Source organism: Macrobrachium nipponense, chromosome 7 (genome assembly GCF_015104395.2).
Source record: "Macrobrachium nipponense isolate FS-2020 chromosome 7, ASM1510439v2, whole genome shotgun sequence".
Classification (NCBI taxonomy): domain Eukaryota; kingdom Metazoa; phylum Arthropoda; class Malacostraca; order Decapoda; family Palaemonidae; genus Macrobrachium; species Macrobrachium nipponense.
In genome coordinates, this window is record NC_061109.1 from 21,348,426 (window position 1) to 21,363,043 (window position 14,618).

A 14,618-nucleotide genomic window follows, 5' to 3' on the forward strand; every position below is an offset into this window, starting at 1 on the left:
GCCATCTCGATGTTTGCGGAGTCGCTTGTGTCAATAAACTTCCCATTTCTTGTGCTAAATCCGCACACCACTTGTACCCATAGACACTGGGGCACTTTCATCACAACAATCGAAACCCCAACCTCTAACCAGCACTTATCGAAGGGGACTACGGCATTCTTTCCGGCATTTTGCGCTCTTCAATTGTTTATCAGTGTTGTCAATTGGTATGTGTTTACCCTCCAAACTGGGTATGAGACTTACACAAAACCAGGGAAATAAGTGAAATTAGCGTATCTATTTGTAGTATATATACATATTACAGCAATTTTATCATTACTACATTAGTATGACAACTAGAATTCATGGAAACAGTTTGTAAATGCATCGGCGTATGTGTGACGCACTACTAGATTGGCAACAATGAGTCATTTTTCCTCGCGTTGTCTGCTTGTAAGTATACATCCGAAATATTTGTAATTTTTCGGGGTTAGTTTGGTTGCAAAAAAGGGATAATGGACATGAATTAAATAAACATTTTGAAGTAAAGTTAAACTAAATAATGAGTAAAGTAAACAATTAAGGGAATAAAGCATTGCACCCAGCAATGTGGAGTGAATTAAGACCAAAATGTGTACACTTACAATCAAATAAGCACTGCGGAGATTCAGTTGTGATGGCAGTAAGGATAAAACCACCGATTACAAGGTAAAAATGAATTCAGTTCAAACCATGACCCCGGGAATATAGTTTCATACTTTCACTAATATAGGCAACAAAATGTTGTTTCATTGTGCTGATTACAACTGCAATCTTGAGTAAGATCAATAAACGCTACATATATACGCTAACATTGTTCAAATGAGTGCTGGGAAGGCTGGGAAAGATGGTGGATTGTCCGTGGCTAGACCGGCCAGCCTTACGATTGCCGCCATATTGGATTTCATATTTTACGATGAACGTCACATGCTTATTTTAGTTCGTATGGCGCTTTCATATATCACATTATGTTGACGAAACTTCAATCTTTTGAATGGTACGCTTAAAGTTGTAATTGTATTCTTGTTTCACCAATTAATTATCGAGTGAATATCACCCGGCCAGCGTGATGACAATGGATCGTCCATGATTGTATACCGTCGTACTTCGAAAGGAGAGTAGAGGTATTGAGCTGTTCCTCTCACCACCAACAACTCATGACTGATGACCATCTCTGGTGTCAGGACGTGTTAAAGTACTTTTTCAGAGGGTGGCCACAAATGCGGTAGTCAGTGGGTTGGCCAGTCCAGTCGGTTGTTTACCCTAATGGCTTAGGCCTACAGTCAGATATCAGTAACAATCCTGTCATACTAGGTACCATTCAGATGTTCATAAGCCACAATAACATTGGGTAGTTTACAGATCCACAGACAGATCCAACACTTCCAGAACCATTACCCCAAATAACAAAATGCATAGAATGAAAGTTGTCCAGAATTCCAAAATAGTATACCCGAAAAGTCACTTATCCGACCAATTTACACCAAAATACCATCCGCCGATATTTCCTGTGAAACTTAAATTTTTCTAAGTACCCACTTGATGTGAAGGCTGACACGGTGGTCGGAGCTCCCATAGTTCTTGAGTTGGCCGTGGACAGGCGCTGTACGTCGGCCCGCCCCCAATGAGGGAATTTTAAATCAAACCAATCCTGTATCAGGTTGACCCAGGTCATCCCCAAGGGACCTGGATTAACTTCCTTCCAACCAATAAAAACGTGTCCCATGAATATGAATCAGACAATCATACCTGCACTCAGAATTCGCCTTTCCGTTCTCCACCGCCGACATGGATAGAACGCACGCAGTATTATTTCCTAAAAGTGTTACAGCAGACGAGTTCGATAAATATATGCTATTTTTCTAAGTACTGTATCCAGAAGCGGTATCTACAAGATGTTCCGTGTCCATTTCGGGCATTCCTGAAATTGATAAAACGTGTCTATCCACTCAAAAGTCGCCCGACATCCCCCATCTCAGATTTGATTTCCCGGCCCGAAACAATAAGACCAGGACCTTCTATCAGCGAGGCACGTGATCCCCCACCCATTTCAAAGAGGCTGAGACTGATGCCTTCATGTACCCCTTCATGGTCGTCGGACAGCAGCGACTTTGAAATTTGAATAAGGTAAGTTGTATATTAATTTTTGTTATCCTAAACTAGTGTTTTGGTTAGTTCGAAGCCAGTACCGAAGCATGTGTTCCAACAGATCTATCGGCCCAATGGTGGGCACGTAAGAACATGCATGATGATGCAATCTGTATGTAAACTATTTTTTCAGTTAGTTCGAAGCCAGCTCCAAAGCACGTGTTCGGACAGATCTATTGGCCCGACGGTGGGCACGTAGGAACATGCATGACGTCGCAATTTGTATGTAAACTAGTGTTTTGGTTAGTTCGAAGCCAGTACCGAAGCACATGTTCGAACAGTAAGGCCGTGGCAAAAGAGTAAGGTGTTTAATGTTACAGTTGTGGGGGGATTTATAGCCTAGGCTAGTTGTGTTTTTTTGTATGTACTGTGGCTAATTCTCTGTAAACCCTGTGGTTAGCGCGCGCAGCGCAACATTACCTCTTGCCAGAACATACGGTGCTTGCCAAGAATCTTTAAAATGCGGATAAGGCACGAAGCGCCGTTCTGCCACACCCTTACTGTAACCCCTGCGGCTAGCGCGCACAGTGCAACATTACCTCTTGCCAGAACATACGGTGCTTGCCAAGAATCTTTAAATATGCGGATAAAGCGCGAAGCGCTGTTCCACCACGGCCTTAATGACAACACACATAAACATATTCAACATTAACAACTAATTTATCAGTAATTCTGGTTAATGGTAGCCTAGGCTAGTCTGTCGTTTACATGTAAAGTAGTGGTTCAAAGTTATGTATGCAAAGTATGGGGTCCTAGCATATAATTTAATGTCGGTTAGTGGTAGCCTAGGCTAGACGTTTTACATGTAGGCTAGTGGTTCAAAAGTTCTGCAAAGTAAGGGGTCCTAGGCTAGCCTAGCCTAGCCAACGTCAAGCTTAAATACAGAGTAAGGGATCAAACTTTTGTATTCAGGGTAAAGGGTTTGGGTCACAAAACCGTGAAAGTCCAAGGCCGCTTCCCCCTACCCAAAAACCCCGGTTTCCCACTGGGTCCCCCTTTAACGTTTGATGTTTTAGCCTATAGCTAGGCTTTATTTTCACTGGGTCAACTACAAAAACGTTGTTATTAGCAATTAGTATACTGTTCCCCTTCTCATTTCCAAATATGCATTATAGCTACATGTAGGCTACCTACTAGCTAGTAGTTAGGCTAGCTAGTAGGTAGCCTACTACATTACCTAGCTATTTGAAATTTTTCCTCACGAAAATCGATCGTCTGCGGATCTGTTAACTAAGGCTAGGATATAGGTAGTAGTACTAATGCATGCAAATCAGGATAGTCTGCTAGCTAACCCTAGATATGCAGCGATGACAAATCGAAGTAGCTAGCTATACCTACTACTAGGTAGGCAACAGGCAGTAGGCTAGGTACTTAAGGGACCTACCTTACCTACCTAATTCTTAGGCTAAATTCCCATTCTAAGTTCCAAAAACTAAATTTGACTTACGGTAAACTACGTTTATATCTGGGCCACACAATGACGTTACGTTTTAGGCCTTGACAATTTCCATTTGTATAATGACGAGTCAGGAATACTAAGTAGGATCGTATTGGTAGTAAGGCGACCTGTTGCTAGTAGTAGTAGTAGTAGTAGTTATGGGTCGAGGCAGTGCCTTTGCAACGGCGCCTCTTAGTCTTGGGTATTTTTTTTTTTTTTTTTTTTTTATTTGTTTAGCTCTTTCCTTTTTTTCTCTCTTTTTTTCCACATCAAGTATATGGTTTCTTTTCTTATTTCGTTGTTACCTGAAAATAGAAATTTTCCCACTACGTCACTTTCCTTCTCTTCATAGGGTTGTTGTAGCCCTATTGCTTTAACCCGTTCCTCTATATATGTATCACAATATAAAAGGAAATGAAATATGTCTTCTACTGCATCATTGCAAAAAGGACAACAGGTGTTCTCCTTCTGGTGCCTTTTTGCTATATTTAAATTTAAGAGAGTTGGTTCTGGCTTTGAAGAGAAGGACTGAACCCATAGAGTTGTCATAAATTTCTTCATCTTTTATTTCTCTTTTCCACGTTTTATATATGTTCACAGTCACTTTATTTTCCAACTCTTCTTTCCACCTCTCTGTGTCCCATATTCTGGCTTTGTCCTTTATTTCTGTTCTGGACATTCCTTCTAATTTTCTTAAATTTATTTTAACTTCATGCATGTACTTTTCCACAGTTTTCCACCATTTTCTTTCCTTTTCTTGCATATCTGTAATTATTTTCTTCAGTATCTCTTTCCGTCCATTTAAAGTATTATTTACATAGCTTATCTTCATTCATTAATTCTACTTTTCATTGAAGAAGCTCCTATCTCCCCCCTTAATGTGGCTACTACTGTTACTTCTACATGCCCTAATATTTTTCCTATATACCCCATTCTCTATTCTTTGTAATTTTTCTATTTCTGCGTCTGTTAGATTAACCACATTGGTTCCGTATAAGATTGATGGTAGAGCTATGTTTTTTCCAGAATGTTTTCCCTATTAGAACTTTGTTGCAGCTTTTTTCTATCACGGAGTAGGTTAGGTTGGCTAACTTCTGTGCTTTATTCAACATTTCTTTTTTCTGTAGCTTAAACAGATTTCTAGAGTCATTTATCTTTATTCCTAAATAAAATGTAATGTTCTCCCTCACCTTATGTTCTCTATCTCTTCTGGTTTATCTTTCATGTTGAAAATAATGATGCTGCTTTTCTCTTTATTTATTTCTAGCCACATTTGTTCCCTATATCTATTAAAATCTTTATGTTTATTCTTGCGTCTTCTATATTACTTGCTAGAACTAATCCATCGTCGGCGAAGAAAAGTGTCCCTATCTTTACTAGTTCATTTTCAAATCCTGTCCCTTTCCTCCCCTCCATTTTCTTAAGTTATTAAATATGTCATTAGTTTGAAAAGTGAAGTAGAGCCTGTGCAACCTTGCCTAATCCCACTTGTAATTCCCATTTCCTGTTCTACTCCCTCCCCTAGGTCTATTATTGTGCTATCCCCTTCATATATGTTAACTACTGCCTCTATGATTTTTGGATGTATTTTGAACTGTTTCATAACTTCAATCATGACTTCTCGTTTTACCGAGTCAAATGCTTTTACTGTAATCGATAGCTATTACTATTAATGGTTTTTCTATTCCTGTAGCTCTCTTCTACACCATATTGTAGTGTAAGGATGTTATCTTCTATCCTACTCCCTCCTGTAAATCCTGCTTGGCATTCGTGATCTTGTTCATTCAGTCTGAGGTGTGCTTCTATTTCGTCTTTTATCAGCATGCTAAGAGCAAGTAGTGTAGTAGTAGTAATAGTAGTAGTAGTAGGTGGGATGTGCTTTTGAAACGGCTCCCTTGCTTCTTTTATTCCTCCTTTGTTTGTGTTTGTTTGAGCTTCTTCTCTCTGAAATACCACATTTCTTTTATAAAATCTTTCCTATTCTCCACTTCCTCCCTCATTAGTACTACCAATAAGAGTATATTTGCTACTAATTCCTCTTTATTTTCTTGATATGGTTGCTGCATAAAGCTATATCTATTTCTAATTTCATTGTATGCTGGACAGTAAAGTAAGAAATGTTCTAAATTTTCATTTTGTTCCTCACAGTATAAACATTTTGTATCTTCTCCTTTTATCCTATTTCTATCATTTAATCCTAGTATACCTAGTCTGGCCCTACTGATCAGCGTTGTTTTTTCAGTGTTGTCATACCAGATTTCTTCTCTTATGTTTTCTTTATATTTTCTGTAGATTCTTAATGTTGACTTTTCATTCATTTCTTTCTGCCATGTTTTTCTGTCCCAATTGTTTATTATTTCTCTTAACTGTTTGTCTTTAACTGCTTCAATTTTACTTAAGTTTATGTTTAGTTCTTTCATATACTCTTTTACTTGCATTATCCAGGGTTTTTTTTTTCATACTGATCCATTGTTATCTCATATAGGAGCCTATTTCCACCATTCTTCAGTGTATGTCTCAGGTAGAATAGTTAATTCTTGATATCTCTAGATTGGCAGGAAGAGGCCCCTATTTCAGATCTTAACGCGCTTTCAAAATTGCTCTATATACTTTATTGTGTATCTTCTGAAATTCATTTATTGTTTTCCTGTCAAGTTTCATGACTTCCATCGCATACATGAATGAAGGCATTGCTATTCCTTTCCAGTACAATTTTCCTATTTTTACTCTGCTACAGCCTTTATTGGTGACTGCATTAGCCATATTTGCCATCTGCTTTGCTTTAATTTGTGCCCTTTTTATCTGCTCTCTGAAGCAGTCTTTCATGTTGTTGATTGTTACTCCTAGGTATTTAATATTCTTAACTATTTTTATTCCTTCTATGTGCTCCATATTCTCCACATCATCGATACTGTACCAGTTGCTGTATATTAGTATGTTACTCTTGTCCTTGTTTATGTTTAGGCCACGTTCACTTGCGATTTCCATAAGGGTTTTTATTGATTTTGTTATTTCTTCTGATGTGTGCCCTAGTATTAATCCGTCGTCTGCATATAATAGTGCCACTATCCTTATTACTTCATTTCTAAAACCTTCTGTTGTATTTTCTAATTTTTCTATTATCAGATACGTTATTAATAGAAAGAATATGGTTGAGCCATTGCATCCCTGTCTTATTCCATTAGTTACATTTAGTTCTTTTTGTTCTGTATTGTTAAGGCATAGGCTTGTTACACCATTTGTATATATCTTTGCGACTGCATTTATTACTTCTGCATGTAGCCTATATTTCATCATGACCTCAATGAGCTTTTTCCTATTAACTGAGTCAAATGCTTTTTGGAAGTCTATTGATACTACAAATAATGGGTCCTTTCTTCTGTACGTTTCTTGTATGCAGTATTGTAAGATATATAAATTATCGATTCCTCTCCTTTGTGTGGTAAAGCCTGATTGCAGTTCATTCATTTTTCCTATATTTCTAATATGCTTTTCTATTTTGGTTCTCAGGATCCCCATGAAGATTTTATATGATGCATTTGTTAGAGCAATTGGCCTTAGATCTTTGACTGTGGGGTTTTGTTTTTTGGGCGTAAGTGTTGTTTTTACTTAAACCAGCTTTTCTGCGTTTTCCTGCCCTTAAGTATGTTATTTAAACATTCTGCCAATTCTTTTTGAAGGTTGTTACTTTGTAAGAGTAATTTGAACAGTACTGGCTTCATTCCATCTGGTCCTGGTGCTTTATTTGTCTTCATTTTCTCAAGTTGATTTTTTACATCTCCTTCTGTTATGTTGATTTCTTCCATGGGTCTAATCTCTGTCTCTGTTGGGTCATACACTCCATGCATATGTTCCCTTAAAGATATATGGCATTTCATCTGCTGTCCTAATCTTTTCACTATTTCTTCCATTTCATGTTTGTACTGTTCTTTCTTGCTTTCATTCCATATCTCTCCTATTTTGTTTTCTACTTTTTGGTATATTGTTTCCCAGAATTTTACCAGCTCTTTCCCTAGGGTTTCGTCCTTCATCTCTTGCTTATTTTCATCGAATATTCTTATCCATTCTTTTTCGGATGTGGTCTTTCCTCTCAGCATGTCTATATATTCCCAGATTTTCCTGTGTCTGTTTTTATCATTCATTATCTCATTTCTAATCTTTTCTTCATATTCTTCATATGCTTTCTTTATTATTATCTGTACTTTTTGTTTTTGTTTAAGATATGCTTCTTCATAGTATTTTTTTTTCTTCTATTCTTGTGGCATTCCTTTTTAATTTGGCTTATTTCTTTCTTTATTTCTTTGGTGATCCATACTGGTTTTATTTCTTCTTGCTTTCCTGTTTTTAACCTTCTTTTGATTATCTTCTCTAGGTTATTTGTTTTTGCTTCACTCATTGTTTCTTCCAACTGAGTTAGATCTCCTTTTCTGTCTTAGGTCACTTGGGTAAATTCAAGGCCATCTACGATAGTTACGAGATATGAGTAGTAAGTATTATCATTGCCTTTGGCCCGGCTCTTACGCGCACAGTTACATAACACGTCTCTTCTTTCATTTTAATGAGACACCCAGAAATTGAAATTTAGATACTCTGTATTTTACAAAGGGAATGGTGATTAAGGGAAATTAGCGCTGGTATGATATATGTATCACAATAGTGTTTAGTTGTAATGGGTAAAGTGAATGCAATAAGCAGGGAAGACATGAATGAATAGGCAATTCTTAGGAGTAGGTATTGCCGCAGCCACTGGCCCGGCTCTTGGGCATTGTTACATAACAGTCGTCGTCTTCTTCTTCTTTCATTTTAGTAAGAGACATGGAATTCTATGTAATGTTTTACAAAAGGCCTATGACAGGTGAAGATGGAGAATGATTATGTCTGTACATAAGCTGTATATAGCTTTTAATTCTTATTATTCAAGAGACGAGATCGAAGTAACTCTCTCTCTCTCTCTCTCTCTCTCTCTCTCACACACACACACACACACACACACACACACAAAAGATAATGGCTACAGAGCTGATGATCTTCAAAGATAATGGCTACAGAGCTGATGATCTTAAATACAACTTAATACTTTCGTAGGCCTCTTAAGTACAGAAATTTACATATAGCTTATATATTTACCAGAATTTTCAGGTCGTAATTACAGCATCTATGTAATAGTGTATTGAGAAGTTAGTTTTAATAGCAAAATAAGCAACATAGAATGTATTTGTAAATTACCATTCGTTTCAGGTTACAGAACTTGTAAATGTCAATTCGAAATAGTTTTCAATAACACTATGACGGGAATAGTTAAAATTTCTCTTTATTTTTTTATTAATTAACCGAAAACTGAAAACAAGAAATATATCATTCTATAGTGCACAGTACACGGGGAGTGGTGTTAAGAACATAATGAACGGAAGATAACTCTTAGAAGTGATTGTTGTTTATACAAGATACGCCTGTTCTAAAAGGGTCCTTGCTTGGCTTCACAGAATGCAAGACTTTATTAGTAGCTGTTTCACAGGAGAATTATAGCCAAAATATGCACTACGGGAATCATCAATATGACATAAAAAAATAAAACTGTAACAAAACATACTTTAAACTTTAGCCACGGATTTTGTGGGTAACCGTTGAACAGAACCTCAGGACTTACCCAGTTGGGTAGGCAACTAGAACTAAAGGTAGCCATGGTTAAATCTTAATGTGATAACAGGCTGATAAGATATAAATACTTCATTTTTCTTGATACATATGCTATAATTATTCACAAAGATTAATCTGTCATTGGAGTAGAATGAAGGTCGTGGTCAAGTCCGTAGATATAGCAGGTGATCAGAATATTATCGTTCCGGAGATGTTTATATAACAAAACTGCATTTTTTTTTTGTATGACAAACAAGCAATAATGAGTCTCGAGACGGTAATTACCATATTGTTAAAAATATTAATTGGGCAATAGGAATGAAAAAAAATGCTGAGTGACAAGAAACTTTAAAAAATAAAAAAACAAAAACAAATTTATCATAAACTTTGAAAACACAGACGCCCTCCAGTAAATCTCATAATGACCTTGAACGATGATAACGCCTGCCTGCACTATCAGCTATTTGCAGTCCTTGTTGTCACACCACTGGATCACATAATTTGTGATTCATGTAAGCAACTTAAAATAAAATTATCTGGATCACTTCAAACGCACCATTCCGTTGCTTTACCATCAATGGCAAGGTCCCTTCCGCCATTTTCAGTCCACCTGCCAAAAGGGTATTGCATCTTTGATAAGAAATAACCTGAAGATTCATGAGATGATCATTTTTAGGTTACAGATGGTTTTATTGAGCTGAACGTTGAAGATGAGCGGCTTCAAGAGGTGGTGTCTTATTTGATACACTAAATTTATCAAGCATAATTACAATGCAAACGAACGTGCAAAATGACACTGATTATACGGCATACCTTTCCTGATGATAACACTTTTGGAGAATTGGAAGAATCTTCAACGGTCAACCCATTTCTTCCAAAAATGAATCATCTCCAGACAGCCACCCGCTGAAAAATTTCATCAAATTCTGTTCACCTCTTCCCGAGATTTTCGGTGAACATTCACACAGTGACAGGTAAAAGCACAACCTCCTACCAGCATTTTTGGCAGTGGTAAAAATTGATAAAAACATTTTCCTTTACGACCCATATAGTTGATGCTTACAGTGACCCTCGTCAGTATGATTTTGAGTTAAGTGTTATAACCATTTCTAACAAAGTCATTACAGTCATCTAGATTTGATATGAGTGAATGAATAAATTTATCATAGGCAGCTTCCTTTTTTCTTAATATATTTTTTTTTCTCTTTATATCGGTGATTTGTTTTCTAAAGGGAGTGAGAAGACTGTGATGACAACATTGTAAGGAAAATCAGCACAGCCGGAGTATAAAAATGTCTGCACAGTCGAGGTATAATTAGCTAATTTTTAGCAAAGCTATAAGAATGATGTCTCCAATAATAATCTATGAAACAGAGCTTAAATTTCGGAATTTAATCTTGAGCCTTGGAGTGAAGGTAACAAAAAAATTCAAAATACTGAATAGTGCCAGAAAGGTGGCTTTTATGAAGTCATGTTGACATGAGCCTTATGTAAATGTAAGGTGGATCTTATAAATATGAAAACAAAATAATAAAAGAGGAAATTCTGGGAAGGCTAGTACCTACTGATAGCAAGATATCTTGTCTTACTGCACTCTTTCGTATAATAATCTTACTTTTCAGATTTTTAAGTGCTAAAAACAACATAAGCCTCCAGGTTCAGATGCTATGAAAATCGCCTAATGTAGTATATTATATATATTATTATAGGATATATATATATATATATATATATATATATATATATAGTATATATATATATATATATATATATATATTATATATTTCTTCCATTTCATGTTTGTACTGTTCTTTCTTGCTTTCATTCCATATCTCTCCTATTTTGTTTTCTTGTTTTTGGTATATTTGTTTCCCAGAATTATATATATATATATATATATGATATATATATATACTATATATTATATATATATGAATTGAATAAACGGTAATCAGCAGGTTTCTTTTGTTACATTTTAGGGCAATGCTACGCAAGCATTTCCAGCATCTTGAAGCATCCTGCTGGCTATTGAGACCAACTAGTAGCCAATAAATTATTGATTATTTTCCCATAAGCTTAGACCACAAGTCAACCTAAAATGGTGGCGGGAATTTAGTTCGGTAGAGTTTCGATTGTACGTCATCACTGCAACAAATATATGTATCTTCGATTGACGATTGTACGCATATATAAAAAAAATGGATATTTGCTACTTGGCAACTATTTTAATTATTCATTCACTACCAACTACCAAGGATGCATTCACGAGTCCACGACCAGTTAGTCTGGTCTTAGCCATCGTACTGTGTCAATAGTCAGCACACTGAAGAATGTTATTATAGTGTTTAGAATTTATTTTGGACGTTGGCCCGATGGGCAAAATGCTGGTTATAATGAGTGAATTAGAATATAAAAAATAAACAGAAGATAATGGTGAAACTAGGAAACAACTCTGCAAGATGATAAACAAAAGAAAATACTAACCTTGGTCGCCCTTAGCTTGTGAAATTATAAGCTGTCGAATTTGCTCAAGATTGACTCATAGTTGGCCAGTTTTGTGTTGGATTAGACATTGAAATTGTACCCTTGACCAGTAAAAGATGAAAACGAGTACTTCATATATCCGAGATCCATTTCACGGCTTACTGCTTAAGTAAATTCATAAATTTAAGCTACAGTGGACGAACTCGTGTGTTCACTGTACAACTGCCACTAACTGTTTACCTACCTAACCAATATATACTCAAAATACAGCATATTTTAGTTTAGGCCAAATTTCACACGTATGATGTACAGGAGGCCTGATATGCTCTGCCCCTTCGGATAATTGAAGGCCCTATCGTAATAGGTGTAATTTGATTTTCCTGGAAGACTGCAATATCAAGACTTCTGCCATGGCGATATCAGGCCGAAGCTTAAGCTAATAGGCCTACGAAGGTAGGATTGGATTAGATTTTCACTTGAGAGTGGTTAGCTCTTCTCCTAAAGACTAGTTAAAGGTTGCTGTATCGTAATCCCTCCCCCCCCCCCCCCCCCCCCCCCCCCCCCCCCCCCCCCACCCCCCCCCCCTTCCCCAAATGGTTAATGAATCCCATTCTTTCCTGTACTGTGATACCTAAGTGAGTGTTTACCTATCAGTATTTTTCTTCATTTTATTTACGTTAGTGGGGAAGATTTGGAGTGTTGCTTAGGATTAACCTAATCTAATCCAAGCCAGCCTAACTTGATTGCAGGGAACCCCATAGCCGACTGTAGCTACCACTTGGTAAAACTGCAGGGTTATTATTACCTTGAAAACTGATTTTTCCTATGCTTTTAGTTATGCCGTTGAAGGAGATGGTGTTGTTTATTGTCGGTCAGTTATTATTAACCTCACATCTCCATCCCCTTTGGAAACTGGGGTTGGTGGGTTTTGGTGTTATAATGGCCACCCTGGAAGTCATAAGGAAGCCATGTGTTCAAGAAGGGATTGGCTAAGGAAACCTATTACAAAAAGAACTACATTAACCTAATCTACCCTAACTTAACCTAACCTAGTAGACCGTGTTACATAGCCTCCCCAGACCCCCCAGTGAAGGAAACGCCACTTTTTTCAAATACTATTTTAATTTTAAGACTGCTATTTACTTAAACTGTAATCTTAAAGGCAACAAATAGTCATTGCCTGTCTATTTCCATCCAGATTTGCACGAATGTTAATGAGGTGCTTGACTGCTGGCTGAAATGTAGTTGTCTTTTGAACATAAATACATCACACTAAATGTTTTATCATATAATAAAATTTATGGGTATGAGTCATGGTGCAATACGTGCAGTGACATCGGATAATAAATTCTTAACATTTGAAAATACGGCGCTCAGAAGAATATTAGTTATTAATTGGAGGGATAGGATATCACTTAACAGAATTAGACAAGTAACGGGTGTGCAGCTAGTCGAGGAGTACGTTAGATTCTCCCGTTGGAAGTAGCTAGGCCATTTGTGAGGTGGGTTGCCCTTGGTGGAAGAGGTAGAGGTAGGCCAAAAGAGACGTGGTTGAATACAATGAAGTGGGAAGCAGGAGATGGGCATTGAGATTTTGAAGGGTTAGCCCAGGACAGAATATGGTGGCGTGAGTTCATGGAGGTCATTTGCATCTCCTTGGCTGCCACAGGAAATGATTAATTGATTATTTGGTTGAGTGTATTCAGTGATATACAGTGTAGGTGTAAATAATGTGTGTGAAATACAAACTTGAATTTCATAAATAGTCAGTGGTTTATGTTTGTTTTGCTTCTTTATAGCATTCGTTTATAGTGCGCTTGAAATTAGTCTGTTAATAATGTTACCATATTGTTTTAGACTTAGAGGCTCTAGTATGTTGTAGATTATCTGCCAAATCATTGGGTAAAGATGGTGGGTGCGTGCTGTATCTTTGTTATTCCCCAGCTGTTGATTTAAATTTTGGATTCAGTTGTGTGTGTGTGTCTTTAAACCGTATGAGTATCATTGTTGATAATGATATTTGGAATTCAGCTTGTCATTATAGGTAATTAGGCTTATATGTTGGGCATTACCTGACTAATATGTCAAGGGGATATATTAGTCCATAGAATAAAAGAATATAATTAACATGCATTATCTTGTAATATTAGATAATATTTATGCTCTGATATTAAATATTGTGTCTGTGTTTGTCCTTCCATTGATTTGTTTGCAATTGGAGGACAACGCACAATTTTAGCCATTGGTCATTTGCCCGATGGTTGAGCCAATAGCCATTGCTTTGTTGCAATTTTTTACATTTGGAATTTGGATGGAAGTCTTGGAGACTGAGGAACAAAATAAGGCTGCATTGTTGGAGTTGTGGGGGAGGGGAGTGTTTAGACAGTATAAATTGTGCTCATATCATACGCAATAATGCTCAGTAAGGCCACTAACTCAATTTATCTAGTGAAGTGTATTTTTTTTTTTGCCACTCAACACTCACTAATGTCTTTCACTAATTCCATTCAAGATAGAAGGAAATTCGACCTTATTAGGCCTCGATTTCTTTCCTCGCTAATGAACAGGCTAGTGATCAAACGCACCCCATATTCCTAACCTGTCGCAACACAAAAAATAGAAGGAAAGAAAAAAAAATGGATTGCTTTTCCTCAAGCAAAGAAGCCACCAGCTTATTTTGGATAATGTTTTTAGTGGTTCCCATTCACTCTACCTCCTTTGATGTCTTGTGTCAGAATATTCTTTAGTGAGTTCTTGGAAAGATTATTAATTCTTTTTCCTGGCTCTTTTGAGGATTTGGACTTTACTAGGATGATTAATGTTTTTATTTTATATATTTTTAAAGGCTGGCAATGAACGTTTCTCCTTAACTTCACCTTCTCATTTGAAAGTG

General features: G+C 36.8%; 1 protein-coding gene across 1 annotated transcript in view; it reads right to left on the minus strand.

The window, feature by feature from the left end:
• The window catches only part of LOC135217175 (all-trans-retinol 13,14-reductase-like), a 289,079-nt gene extending 285,312 nt beyond the window's left edge, over positions 1 to 3,767 (minus strand). The window contains 1 exon segment of the mRNA XM_064252897.1: positions 3,614 to 3,767. The gene's annotated coding sequence lies outside the window, so the exon portion shown is untranslated.
• Positions 3,768 to 14,618: the final 10,851 nt, after the last annotated feature.